Here is a 14,769-nt window from a genome sequence, read left to right on the forward strand (position 1 = left end):
AATGTTGGAGATGCAGCCTAGATGCTGTGCGAGGCTGCCTGGAGGTAGCCAAAACACTGCCTGGTGGTAGCCAAAACACTGCTGTGGCACCAGCACCTTTCCAGCTATCAATACAGCACTCTGAGGGCTGCTGTGGGGAAAGTCGCCCAACCCAACCCTTCCTGAACTTGCATATGCCAAAAATTGTCAAACAGCACTCTGCAGAAGCCAGACAAGCTACCTGTCCCACTAAACTATAGGATATTGCTATGTTGGATGATTAATGCTTATACAGTTTTCCTTTTCCAGCTACAGTCTAGGAAGCAGACCCTCACTGCGCATAGAGAGGTTACTCTGGAAAATAAACAATCCAACAGTTATTGTTCCCTCCTCTTCTCCTTTGCCTTAGTTTTACTTCCAAGCAGACAATATGGTATAGAATATCTCCTTGGTTAGCTTGGTTCAGCTGTCTGTGTCCCCTCCCAAGCTATTTGCTGTGCCCACAGTACTGGGAATGTTGGAGATGCAGCCTCGATGCTGTGTGAGGCTGCCTGGTGGTAGCCGAAACACTGCTGTGGCACCAGCACCTTTCCAGCTATCAATACAGCACTCTGAGGGCTGCTGTGGGGAAAGTCGCCCAACCCAACCCTTCCTGAACTTGCATATGCCAAAAAAATGTCAAACAGCACTCTGCAGAAGCCAGGCAAGCTACCTGTCCCACTAAACTATAGGATATTGCTATGTTGGATGATTAATGCTTATACAGTTTTCCTTATTGGAAAAGACTATTACACAAGGGATCCAAGAGGGGTAAGTGTGCAAACCCCAGAAGTGTTTATGTAATCACTACTCCCCACTGAGTGCACACTGCAAATTACCACAGTTTTGGACATAGTCAGGAATGTTATGGGATATCCCATTAAAAAAAATGGGGTAAGAAACTAAACATGAAAAGCCTGTACAGATCTGGGCTATAGAAACATATATAACATTTCTTCTTCATAACCTTCTATTTATTTTGGCAGTTAGGCGCATTCTCTAAGCAAAGCTCCCAAAACATTTAGCAGAGGTTAACACATGGAAGAAAAGCAATAGCACATAAAAAGGAAAGTGGAAGTTCAAGGCAATTTCTCCACTTATCAGTGTGGTAACCTGTGCTGACCTGAGCAAGACGCTGACAAAAGAGGGCTTTAGAAATTTAGTAACACTTATCAGTAAGATACGTGATAGTAACTATGAAGAGACATTTGAAAGGTGTGATTATACCCGTGTGCCTTTCCCCTTTCCTCACTTTTTATCCCAAGGACTTACCCCTCACTTGCACACGTTGGTAAATGCAGTCAAGAAAGCATCAGGAACACTGGCCAGACCTGTCCTGCAGGTGTTGCCCAGCCACTGTAGCAGCAGGCAGTGCTTGAGGGCAACACAGCTGCCATAAAGGATTTTCTTCCCACAACAGGCAGCACTCTAGCTTCAAAAAGCCATAGTTCACCCTTTCATATTCTTCCCTGATATGTCAAAGGCTCTAAAGTGAGAAAATCTAATACTCCTGCATACAGGAATCAGCTCTGACCACTGCCTAGACCTGCAATGAAAGTATGTGCGAAGGCAACCAAAATAATAGCTGAACCACACAATTCCAAAGAGCTGACACTGGTATCACAGTTTAGTCTTCAAAAAAATTTTTTTTAGTTAAGGCAGATCTGTAATACCTGTGATTTGTCGTCCACAGACTACTTTATGGATTCAACTTCAGAGACAACAATTGGGAGCAGTTGCTGGACAAACCACCTGAATCAGCCAAACCACCTGCTATTATGAATCATCATACTGCATAAGCCTCTTAATTAGCTACTCAAGATTATTTTTAAAGTAGATACTTCTTTGGGTCTGACTCTGTTGTTATTGGAAAGTGATCTAATCTCTAATTGCCTTAAGGAAGTATTCCAATTTCTTCCTAAAATTTAATCTCTGTTTTACATCTGCTTGTTTATGATTCCGATCAGAATATTAAATTTTCATTTCTTCTCTCTCCTTATTGTTACAGCTTCCACCTGGAATTGTTTCTGCACTCTACAATGTGTTATGGAGAGATACAATACCCACTTAACAGATGGCAGACAATTGGATGGATGGAGCTTTGATTTCCCTGTCCACGGTAGAGAGAATTGGAGTTTGGTGATCTTAAAAGGTCCTTTCCAACACCGACCATTCTATGATTTTATTACTACTTGTATTTTTTTGCTAGGCTAAAATGATTATTTTTGTGATATGTTCTTTAAGAAAAGCTAACAGAATAGTACGAATAGAAACTTTCTTTGCACCTGATCAAATTTTAATCCATGTTCCTTGAATGAGAACAAGTAGAACTTCACAAATTACTTTGACGTCTTCACTAGAACTTCAAATAACATCATTAACACTCCTCTAATTCCACTAGAAGTAATTCAGCTACATCAGGCCAACACTCTTAGACTTGTGCTTGTCAAAGTAATTTGTCTGTGTTTCCAACTAATGAGCTGCTGGCTGAAACAGTAATTTTTGTTATTAGTCCAATCTCAGTCATTGATTTAAACAAGTATTGAAGATTCAGATCCAACACTCATCCTCAGGAATTTCAGAGCTAACCCTCTCCTACACAAGAACTTTCCTTTCATTGCCAGTGTTATTATGTACTGAGGTACTCTCCTAAAAATTATTTTCTAAATCTCACTTCTCAATTTTGTAGTTTCCAAACTGTAAAAAAAAGGTGTTTTACTGAAGGTGGATAAGATTTACAGCACTTGAATATAGACAGGTATCAGTCAATCTAGCTCAAATAGCTTCAACATTTCATTCTGCTCAGAGCTGTTCTGAAGTTTCCCACATATTCTAAATTAGTCTAGCCAGCACAAAGCTGTCTGCATAATTTTCTTCCAACATCTCCTTTAATAAAGATTCTATATACACAACATTCTTCAGTCATCTTATAATATCTGGTAACACATTTTATCACTACATGCTGTGTCTTCTTATACCCCTTCCACATAATTACGTGATGGAGATCCCCCATTACCCAACATTAGTAGGTGACCTGGGAGCTCACCAAATCATCTGTGGAAAGAACTCTTGTGCAAAAACCTTGAAAAACACAAACATCTACTGAAATCTGCATTTATAAAATGAAAAACAATGCTGAAACCCAACGCAGTGTGTTGCTGTGTGTTAGCTGTTTGCGTCACTGTTCTAAGATCTGTAGGCAGTATATTTTGCATTAGCAGGCTGGATTTCTGTCACTGTAGCTAAAACAAAACCACTCTTGGTTTTGTGGTTCTCATATCTGGTATTGTCTTACAAAAGCTGATTTTAGCCCAGATGTTTATCAATTCAGCTCTGTCAAAAATCTTCTGCAATTTTAAAAACAAATGTTTAGTGGTTTTTTTTGGTTTTTTTTGGTTTTTTTTTTTTTAAACTGATATATCTGATTTCTCAAGTTATATACTCAGGTTTGTTTCTTTTGAACAAGGAACAAAATTCTCACAAAACCCATGAAGTTACACACATTTACATCAAAATGAAAATAGCAAGCAAACACACACTGCTTTTTTGAGAACAGATTATTGTAAAAAAATAGCTTTTTTTTTCTGGTGATACTAGTTTATAAAGAAATACAAAGTTTTCAGATGGCCTTTCAGGCTTTGCTTGTTGAACTTCATTACAGAAATCTGAGGAACATACTTAAAAAGAAACTGCCTACATACATAGATTTAGTACTGTGTTTATGTGACAGAAAAAAGACCAAACAATAAAACAGCAAAATAACATACCCAGTTCAAAGCCACAGGGAGCTTTACTACACTGAATAAAATTTAGTTGCAAATAATTTTTAAGTGGATATGATCCTAAATCTGCTTCTTAACAAAGTCTGAAGTGCTTTTGCATGAGTTTCTACTGAAGTATTTCCTTTCAACTCTGTTCTTCTTTTCATTAAACATAAAAGAGAGTGGACACCTATTAACGCCTAGTTGTTTATTCCGATAATTAAATAATGTACCTGCCTCACAGTTTAACTTCAAACACTGGAAAACAATTTTCTTGGGATAATGCTGCATTTAAAACTCTGTTCTAAGATTACATAAATTTTTGGTAATAGCACAATACAGAAATATTTTGTAACTCTAGGTTAATATGAATTTTATGTCAGCAGCAGTTAGCCCACAGCTTAAGCTTCTGATGGGGTACTCACAGTAGGGCTCTATCCATCAGCTCCACATACCCTAATTCTCATTATGTAAGCAAATCCCAAGTATTGGCAGTCACAGAGTTGAAGGACAAAAGGAAAAAATCAGAACATGCAGTACCATTTGCATATTTGAGGCTAATACATTTCATGCACTTAATCAAGTAACTCAAGATAATCTGTTTTATCCAGAGAAAGGACAGAAGTAACTGATTTTACCACGATCTGTTCTCAGGCAGTCTCCACTGATTTCAGAAACCTTCTTTGACTCCAAATCTCCTGGAAGAAGTGCAGTGTTGTGGCTTTGCCCCTGTAAATCAGCACAAAGAATATGCCATGTCAGTGGTCTGCCTGTGCCCTGCTTCTCCCTATGGATGCCTACCAGATAGTCCTTGTCATCATCCCTGATAACTCATTTGGGGGAGAATCATCATCTGCACTGAAAGGGTGTTGCTATCCTGGAAGCTGCTCGTTGTCTCAGCAGTTCTGAGTCAGTGATAGTCTCCTCTCTGTAAACATTACTTTCATTACTCACCACTTGCTACCTACTGGTTTCTACCTAACCAGGCTTTATGTACAAAGAACTCTAAGCCATGGTGTGACCCAAACTACCACATATGATTACATCCTTCCCACCTTCATTTACCTTCATGATAATTCTTGGCCTGTGTGATTTTGTTTTCTCTTTCATCTTCAACATTTAACCAGACAGAAGCAAATGCAGTCGGTACTGCTCTCTCCAGAGATCTTTTGAGAACACCTCTAAGAAACCTTACAGTCTTTCGAGATTTAGTGTGTATTTTTCTGAACTTAACATCATTAATGTAACTCAAAACTTCAAGAACTGTTAAAATAGATAATGCTTTGGGATTTAAAGTGGCCCCTATAGCTTAAGAAGAGCTTTAGTATTCTTTTCCAACCTGGATTTGTTATGGCTTAACAAAATCAAACTAAGAAACAACTGTTGCAATCTAAATTTCAGCTATTCTGCATTAGATCCTTTAACCGATTCTGATCCAGCAAAGCCTGATGCTGCCAAGAAAAAAAAAAAAGGCTTGTCTGTGTTCTTACACTGATCTCAAAAGAACTACACCTACATCTAATGTTTCTGCCTGCCAGATCATGTCCAGTTTTTGTGGGAGCTGAGAGGATTAGAGAATGCAATACAGAAACAACAATGTATATTTGAAACCACTTAAGGACATGGACAAGATGAAACTTTACTAGTGCTAAGCCCTCTTAAAAGCTTGTGAAGAGCCATTTTTTTCTTCTAAATAAGTTCTAAATATACTTAAATTAAGAAGCAAATCAGTTATTTCTCATAAAAATATCAAGTGGAAAATTTTAAGAACACCTAAAAATCTTCAGGATAGAAATCTTGAAACTTTTATTTTTCACTATAAATAGAACAAGATCAGCCCTCAGAGCTAGCGTGTAAGATTCATCATGATCTATCTTTTTTCCAAAGAGCAATGCAGTTGTTTAAATATGCATTCTTCTCATCATTTATTTTTGAATTCTGGTCAGTTGTAAAAGTGTCAGTGTATTTTTAAGCTTCAGAGATTTAGGATTATAGAAGTGAATAGTTTTCTAGCAGAAAGCATACTTGTAAATCAGTATTATTTCAGAACATCTCCAGGGGATCTCTATCTTCAGCTTTGACTGGACTTTTGAACAAACTGCACTTTCTCTGCACCTGCAGTCTTCATCTTTTGCTTTCATAGTGGTTTGCTGTATCATGTACCTTGCCTGTGGCTTTCTTCAACTACACAAAGACACAGCCTCTGCTTGACTGTAAAATCAACACAGAGAAACACAGTCTACGTATTTTAAACTCTGCCTTCTATTTTAGGCAACACAGAAGAGAGCTTCAGTGCAAGTCATGCCACTTGATTTCAGTTGATGCAGTACAGGGTAAGATATCTGCTTCGTAAAATGTCCCAGAATGTTTGCATTAACAGATTCTCTAAAGAAAAAAAAACCCAAGAAAACACTACCAACTTCTTGAGGCAAATCCCTTCAGCACAGCTGGGGACCAAGGCAGCAGGGAAACAAAAGGCGGAGAGGGGCACACACGTCATCTGCCCCACAGGGAACGCTCGCTTGGCAGGCCTGTGGCTGCTGCCCTGCATTGTGTTTGTGTCCCAGCTACTGGGAAACGCTCATGCTGGCTTTGGGCCGCACCAAAGCCAGGACTAACCCTTACTGGGAAACACTTATGAGGGTTTTGGGCCCCATCAAAGCCAGGACTAACCCTTCTTGGGAAACACTCATACTTTACTAGGAAACACTTATGAGGGTTTTGGGCCCCATCAAAGCCAGGACTAACCCTTCTTGGGAAACACTCATGCTTTACTGGGAAACACTCTTGAGGACTTTGGGCCCCACCAAAGACAGGACCAACCCCTCTCGGGAAATGCCCATGCAGGCTTTGGGCCCCACCAAAGGCAGGACTAACCCTTACTGCGAAACGCTCATGAAGGCTTTGGGCCACACCAAAGGCAGGACTAAACCTTACTGGGAAACGCTCAGGGGGCTTTGGGCCCCACCAAAGCCAGGACTAACCCTTACACTGCTCGGCAGCTGAGCAGGACTGCACTGCCAGATCAGCAGCCCAGCCTGCCAGCCAGGGTACCTGGGTCTCACGGTGCCTCGAAAGACAGCCTCCCACCAAGCTAAACATGGGAGGCTTCCCAGGGAGAAAGCAGCAGAACAGAGGGGACCAGAAGGAGCTTGCAATCCACCAATGCTTTATCAAACCTGATGAAACTGTTCTTAGCATGACACTGATTGACTAACATGTTTCTTGCTTCAGCTTAACCCACACTAGTGACAATAGTAGGAGGATGTGAATTGCAAGCAAAAGTAAATAACTAACTCATTAAAATCATGCAGCTGAAATACAGAAATGAATAAATGGCAACAAACTCCTTAATTTGTTGATTTAATCTCTTTTAATTTTTCCCATGAGGCAGCTAATAGGGGAGTTAATGAGCTGCCAGGCATCAGTCATTGGACACTGACTGCTCAACATTCAAGAGGCTTATTAAATAATATAGGTGGTTATTTTATTCTGGCAGCACAACAGGATTGAGATTATTAGTTAGGAAAGAGATCAGATATTTTGAGCAAAGGAGAAGCAATCATTCTAGTTATACCAGTCTGAAGCTATTCTTGTAAAACAATATATTAACTTTTTCCTTATTTGGATTAGAAGAGAGGAAAACACCTAAAGCATGGTATGAGTTATAAACCAAAATAGGGCACAGGATTTTAACATGCAGAATGACTCCAGCTCTGACCTCTAGGGGTTCAGCACAGCTAATGGACATCCACCTTCAAAAAAAACTTCTCTCTACAGACAGTGATTGTTACAATAAGCTTCTGCCTACTCATAAATTACAGATGACAACCCATGGGGGAAAGAAATGTTAATATTTTGTAGTAGGGGGTAATTTTCTTCTCTTCTTTTCTGGTGAAGCTGAACAGTTAAGTCAGTTTATATGGTACAGCTCTTTGACTAATTTCAGCAGTCCTGACCAATAAAGTCCAGGTATTGCTACTTCTCTTAGCATAATTTACAGTTCTCCCATAAATTGTCAATGAATCAGTTCAAGGAACAAAAACTAATCACTTTCCTTTTCGTAGAGCTATTTATTTTTGTTGGTTTTGTCTCCTTCAACAGATGAGATGAATATCAGTCAAAGAACAAGGGAGGAAGTGGAAATGGTTTGAACTCTTATGCAGTAACACTTAAATCCAATCTGTTTAAAGCACTTTGTTTCAAGCAAACACAAAGGATAATACCTGTGAAGTTTTGGTTTGGCTATCAGGATGTAGCCAAAAGGTAAAATGTTAAAGCCAATGAAAAACTAGTTTTTCACTGCCTGCTAGAAAAGTACTATTAAATTATGCCTGCTCAAATAGAAAATTGATTGTTTATATCCATTAAGGTTGTCCCTCCATAGTTAAGTGACCTGTTGGACCTAGTAAGCAGCAGTCTCTTGACCACAGTGAGCTGAAAAGCAAAACAAGAGTGGAAATACAGTAAAGACATCTTTTCAGGTACTCATGACTATTGGTTATTACCTGCAACAATAATCCCTCTTGAATGAAATAATGCCTCTTTAAATGAAAATAGCTGATGCTGTAAATCCTAGTACAACTGTGATGACATAACCAGACTTCCACGGACTTACTAGGCAAGAGTTGTAAAAAGGGTACATCACAAAGTCAAAGAGCTTCTAAACTTGGCTGACCTTTGGTTCAGCTACCTGGATCACAGGGAACAGCCACACACTCCTCCACGAGCTGGGAACACTTAGAAGTTATTTGAGGGAATCAGAGAGAGATTTTGCAGGGAGGATTACAATCAACTAAAGAGCAACTTTTCTCACGTAACAGTAAGGATTCCCATGCAATGGGGTAACAAGACCAAAGCTGGAGACGAAAAAAATTTGGGAACATGGTGTTGGTTCTTAAGCTGTGGCTATTGGTCTTCCCATAGTCAGAAAAAGAAAATTTTAAGGTCAGGTGTAAAAAATTATCTGGGGGGAAAATGTCCTAAAAACACAGCAAAAATTGTCTTCTATTTGTCAAATCTAGTCCATACACTCTGGACTACCTGCCTTTGGATGCACAGTCCACATAAAGTTGGAACTCTCATATACAGAAAGTGAAAATTTCAGGTTTGTGTTGAGCACCTATCCACTACCAGCGGTGAGAACCAAAGCAGCAGCTCCCCAGCAGCAGGGCAACAGTCCTCAACTCAGACACTGTTTACACAAGGAATGTAGGTTACAGTGACCTCTCTTCCAGCTGCTAGGGGTTTAATTCTTCAACACAAGGATGAACACCAATACAGCTGCTTATCTGAGCCTGCACTGCAGGGACAGGAAAAGGGAAGAAAAAGAGCTACTTTCCTCCTCCTTCTGGAGCAGTACAGGATTCTAGTCTGAACTTGTCAATTAATTTTTACATGAGTCAGGAAACAGCAAGCAGGTGTTCACCATTCCTTAGTTTCCAGGATCCGCTCAGCAGCAATGGAGAAGGGTGATGGACCTGGAGAAGGAGCTATCAGAACCAGCTGTGGGAGCTGGTGGTGTTCAGCCTGGAGAAGAGGAGACCCAGGGGAGACCTTATTGCTCTCTACAGATGCCTGAAAGGAGGGTGTAATCCAGGTGTGGGCTGGCATCTTCAACCAGGAGACTGCTGACGGATCAAGAGGACATAGTCTAAAGCTGGTCCAGATGAGGTTTAGGATGAATGTTACAGAGAAATTATTTACAAAAATGTGATTAGATATTAGAATGGACTGCCCAGAAACATGGTGGTGCCGCTATCCCTGCAGGTGTTTAAGGAAAGACCGAATATTGTACTCAGTGCCAAGGTCTGGCTGACACAGTGGTGTTGGGTCATAGGCTGGACTCTGTCACAGGACAAGAGGGAGCTTCAGACAAGCCCAGCCTTACCTTCAGATTTCTGGCAACCACTTAAATTTAAGAAATCACTCTGGCACGCAAGTTCTAGGGATGGTAAATCAGTCGATTTACAAAATTAATTATTTATTAAACAGACCACAGATATCAGACAAAAGATCTTTATCAGAGTTACTTACTGCAAAGTATAAAAATAAAAAGAACTACTAATAGATTACAGGATAACATAAAAATTGCACAAAATTATAGCTAGAAATAGTATTGATTAGGGGTGAATTGAATAGTATTGATTAATGTAACTTACCACCAAAAGACCAATAATGTACACAGATTTCTTCACCCAGCCTCCAGAGGAGTAACTGCAAAGCAGGCCTCCCTGCTCATGCAAGAAACTCCACACATTTCCAGGGAATGTGTAGAATATTTCTGCTTTTTGAAAGTTTTGGCATAGCTTTTATAGTTTGTGAGGTGTCTGTCAGTCAGAAATCCAACTTATCTTCCAGATCTCTCTCTGACAGCATGTTTATTGGCATTTGGCAGATGCCACATCATTGTTAACCCCATGGTGCCAGAATACCTCACTACAAGACAGTTTGTCCTGTTTGAGTTATGGGACCAGTTAACAAGAGATAAGCTCTTGTTGTGGGGGTAAGATGTCCTGCTACAGACTCAATGATCTCAGATGTCTTTTCCAACCTAATTGATTCTGGGACAGTGAATGGTGCATTTTGGTGTACACTGATCTGTCAGTCTGTATACTGTGCAGGACCATGATTCAACACTCTGGCACTGGATCACTCAGAGTTGTATTTTGGGAGACTGTGGAATGGAACTCAAACCTGAGTTCTGCATGGGAGGAACAGCTGTTAACAGATACAGAGAAGTGAGATTCTTTGGCAGGGCTGCAACTTGAAGCAATGCTTTCACTGTTCTTTTATAGATTCAGCTTTGAGGAAGGAAAACAAGGATCATGACACGTTTGTTTCATTTAGGAAAGAACATTTTTCCAAATATTCAAACAGCATAATATTAGATTCTAGAAAATACAGGCTCAAGACCTTCTGTTTCTTCTTCAGATCAAGAACCTGAATGCAAGTCTTCTCTTTCTCAACTACAGAGCTCCTGGCTTTGCTGAAATAGTTCTCTCCACTTTTTTTTTATAACAAAACATATATTGTTCTGATGGTGCTTTAGTTAATTTTCTATTTCATATATGAATACTTGAATGGGACGTCCTCCGCTATCTTGACCCTGCTTCTTTGAAAACAATCTAAGTTGCTTCATCAAAGTTTTGCCTTCAACAATTCTCTACTGTCCTGACAAAATACTTTTGTACTGTCCCTTCGGTTCACAAAATGAAAACACTCCTCATTATTCATTAGCCATCTTCCAACAACCTTCTGGTTGTTCCATCCCTCAGATTTAGACTACCCAATTTTTATCAGGAATAAAAATCTCTGAGACACGTCCATCTCTATGTCCCAAGCTTTCTGGACTGTTTTCCTGTGCAGCAATTTCTCAAACCCACTTGAACATGATTAAAAAAATATATTTTTAAAATTTCTTTCGCTGTTCCTCCCAGATGTTCACAACCATGCTTGTCCTACTTTAATAATGCACTATGACTTTAATGCATCTCTGGGCCCCATCTCTAGCTTATCTCACACCTAACAACCTTATACAGGAATCCAGCTCTTCTTGAGACGTAAAGAGTCCACTACAGTTGATTTTCCACAATATAGCAGCAAAACAACCAGTCCTTCCTAAATTAAATAAATTTTCCTGCTTACACTACTCCTTGCCTGTAACAGAATGCACTGCAGAAATGAAGTTAGACACAGCTAATTATGTATGTCCACTCTTTGTTTATCTGTCTTTACAGGACCTGCCTCATGGTCTCCAGTAAGAATAGGCACAATTAGATTAAAAAGTTCAGGGATCCTCTGATCATCTCTCAAACTCCATCCAATGCCATCAGTACTGAGTTACAGACAAGCCTCAACTTCTGTATGTCAACTCAGCCTGTTCAACCTATTCCTCCTTGAAGAGTTATTACACATTAAATGAGCCAGAGAGCAAAATGCTGAACATAACACAGCAGCAGAAATATTCATCTGTAATACTAGACAGCCAGGGTCCTTGCTACTGTTAACAGCATATTTATGAGGAGTGAAACTACTAACAGAAGAAATGAAACAATTCAATTTTCATTAATATTAGATATTAACACCTGTTAACTGCTTGGTGATGTGAAGTGAAATGATTCCAGAATAGCTTTTCATATTTCTTTCAAATTGGAAAAATAATTATATCATACTACCTTTATTCTAGTGGATGAGAGAAATCAACTGGAATATAAATTATTAAAGATACAGGTTAAATTTGAAACAAAGAAAGGACCTGGAGGTGAATCTCTAAAAATCCATGAGAATGAATGCCCTAGTTTCTCAATTACTTTGGCTAAAATTTCTGGTTAAAAATTATATTAAGAACCACAAGGACAAGACAAAGAATCATGGAAGTTTGGTTTTAAAAAAGAAAAGTATCAAATTATCAAATTATCACATCATTTAAATAGGCCTCTATGCTTTTTATAAAAATGAAAATAACTAGTAACTGAGTTCAGAATTTGTTTATCAAACCAGATATTAAACACACTAATTCAATAGCTGCACTATCCCCTTCATGCTTTTTATGGGGTCAGGTGATGCTTTCAAAAGACCTGAGTGTCACGAAACACCATCTGCTTTAAAAGCACCTCTTTACTGATCAGCTTCACCGCTGAGTTAGACTGTTGCTGTGAAACAATATTCAGATTTTTTGTGTCTGAAACACAAAATATTTCTGGCCTGTCTACCTGTCAGTATGAGTGCCTTTCACATATAAACCAGCTAGTTCTGAATCAATTCACTTGAGCATTTAAATCAGTATTTCTGCATTAGTATAACTGTCCACAGTGGCTAATATATGCTGGTTTTTAGTGTTGTGTAATGTAGCCAATTCCCCTTACAGTTTTAGTTAATGAAAGACTCTTTTCCACATTTTCTTCCAAAAACTGTTGTGTAACATCACTGTGTATTGTAAATAGCTTCCCACTTCCATCTGCTGTCTGCTCTAAACTGCTCTGGTTTGCAAAGTTTTTGTTTTACAGTTCTTCAGCATAAAGTCTTGTAATTTCTTCTGGAAAAAGATTATACTGTAAATACATTCTTACTAGTTAAACAGAGTCTAAAAGAGTGCCTAAAAAATTCATTTTAATGAAAACATTTTGTAACAGATTGGACATCATGAGACTCTTGAATTCAATGGGATACACCCTACTAATCAGCTGAGCTGAGTAGCTCCTTTCTCAGCACTCTGAAAGGATACACTAAATGCCCGACAAATGTTGTACAGGTAACAAGCATTCTAGATTTAAATTTCGCTTATGATTACAGTGACAAGAACATGTTAAAATCATAAACTAGAGGATGTCATGTTTGATTCATAGTACAGATAATGTACTAAGAAAACAAAAAGAAACACACAAAAAAAGATTTTTATCCATACCCGTCACTGCCACAGTTTCCAACAAAGTTCAGACAAGCCAAGACAATTTGAATGATGCCAGGTAATTCTGAAATTCGGTTGTACTGGGTTTGTGTGACAAGGGTTTGATAGCAGAGTGGCTACAGGGGGTGCTCTGTAAACAGCTGCCAGGAACTTTCCCCATGTCCAGAGCCAATGTCAGATAGATCCAGGGTGAACCTACTCCTGGCCACAGGTGAGTGCCAGGGTCAGTGATGGCAGCAGCACCTCTGGGAAAATGTATTTATGAGGAGGGAACAAAAAGTGCAGCACCTCCAGTGAGAGAGAGGAATGAGAGCATGTGAGAGCAACAGTTCTGCAGGTACAGAGGTCAGACTGGAGCAGTTTGTGGAGAACTGCAACCCATGGGAAGCACTCACATTAGGGAAGCTCAAGGAGGACTGTCTCCTTGGGAGAAACAAAGAAGGCGCAGCAGAGAAAATGTGTGATGAGGTGACCACAACCTCCACCCCTTGTTTCCCTGTATCACTTGCAGGAAGACAGAGAAATAAAGAGTAGAGTTGAGCCTAAGAAGCAGAATGAAATAGTGAATTTTTTTCTTTTAGATTTGTTTTCTCATTATTATTCTCATTTTTCTACTCTCATGCTATTAAGCAATAAATTAATTTACCTGAACTGCCCATGATGCTAGTTGATGAATGATTCTCTCCCTGTTTTTATCTTGACCCATGAGCCTGCTGTTATTTTCTCTCTGCTGCTACCCAGCTGAGAAGGGGAGTGACAGCATGGCTTAGGTGGGCACCAGGCAGCCAGCCAAGGTCAACCTACCACATCAGAGACAGCACAGGAAATCACACTTTTACAGTTCTATTTCCACACAACACACTACTTAGATATCATTATTACTGTACAGTTTCTACCACCAGAGTCTCTAGAGCTAATTGCTTTGCTGGGTACAGTACAAACATCAAAGATATATTTCCCTTTTCAAAGAATGTGAAACCTAACAATCTCAGGCATAAAAACTTCTTAGTAATTTAGACTAGAAGAGGTTTCAGGAGGTCATCTAGACCCCAAGAGCACCAAGGAGGGATCAACAGTGCCAATATAATTCCTCAGATTTGCTTAACCTACCCAATTAGGGGAATTCTGAAACCTCCTTAGGCAATGTAGACTACTGCTATAATATTTATATTAATGAAATGTTCTCAATATCTATTCTGTATCTTGCATGCTACAATTTAACCCAAGTACTTTTTTGCATCCTAAAAGCAACAGAACAACAGCTTCTGTCTCTCTGCAGAGCTCAGAGACTACCTTGAACACTTTAAATATATCTTCTCTTAATATTTAAATGTAGCAGTCTCGATTAATTTTCTCATATGCCACATTCTCCAGATCTCTAAATCTTCTTATTCTGCTGCAGACTCCCCATCTACCTTTTTCAAAGCACTGTACCTCTGAAATACAAAATATTTTAGTTGAGGCCTTGAAAATATTGAAGGGAATAAGAGAAACACTTTGCACAACTCTCTCAACCACACTCCCATTTGTAAATTCTGGTATGGTATTTACTTTTTGCACAGCAGGATGACGTTATTGACT

At 39.2% G+C, this 14,769-nt stretch overlaps 1 protein-coding gene across 7 annotated transcripts in view; it reads right to left on the bottom strand.

Moving 5' to 3' along the window:
* The window catches only part of PRLR (prolactin receptor), a 157,365-nt gene that overhangs the window by 65,402 nt on the left and 77,194 nt on the right, over positions 1 to 14,769 (bottom strand). For 6 of the 7 annotated variants that reach the window (XM_039709843.1, XM_039709840.1, XM_039709839.1 and 3 more), the window contains one exon: positions 4,418 to 4,508. The exons of the other annotated variant lie outside the window; for it this stretch is intronic. The gene's annotated coding sequence lies outside the window, so the exon portion shown is untranslated. The remainder of the gene's footprint in view (positions 1 to 4,417; positions 4,509 to 14,769) is intronic. 7 annotated transcript variants of the gene reach the window in all.

Source organism: Passer montanus, unplaced genomic scaffold, assembly GCF_014805655.1.
Source record: "Passer montanus isolate IOZ18808 unplaced genomic scaffold, ASM1480565v1 scaffold22, whole genome shotgun sequence".
In the NCBI taxonomy this organism is placed as follows: Eukaryota; Metazoa; Chordata; class Aves; order Passeriformes; family Passeridae; genus Passer; species Passer montanus.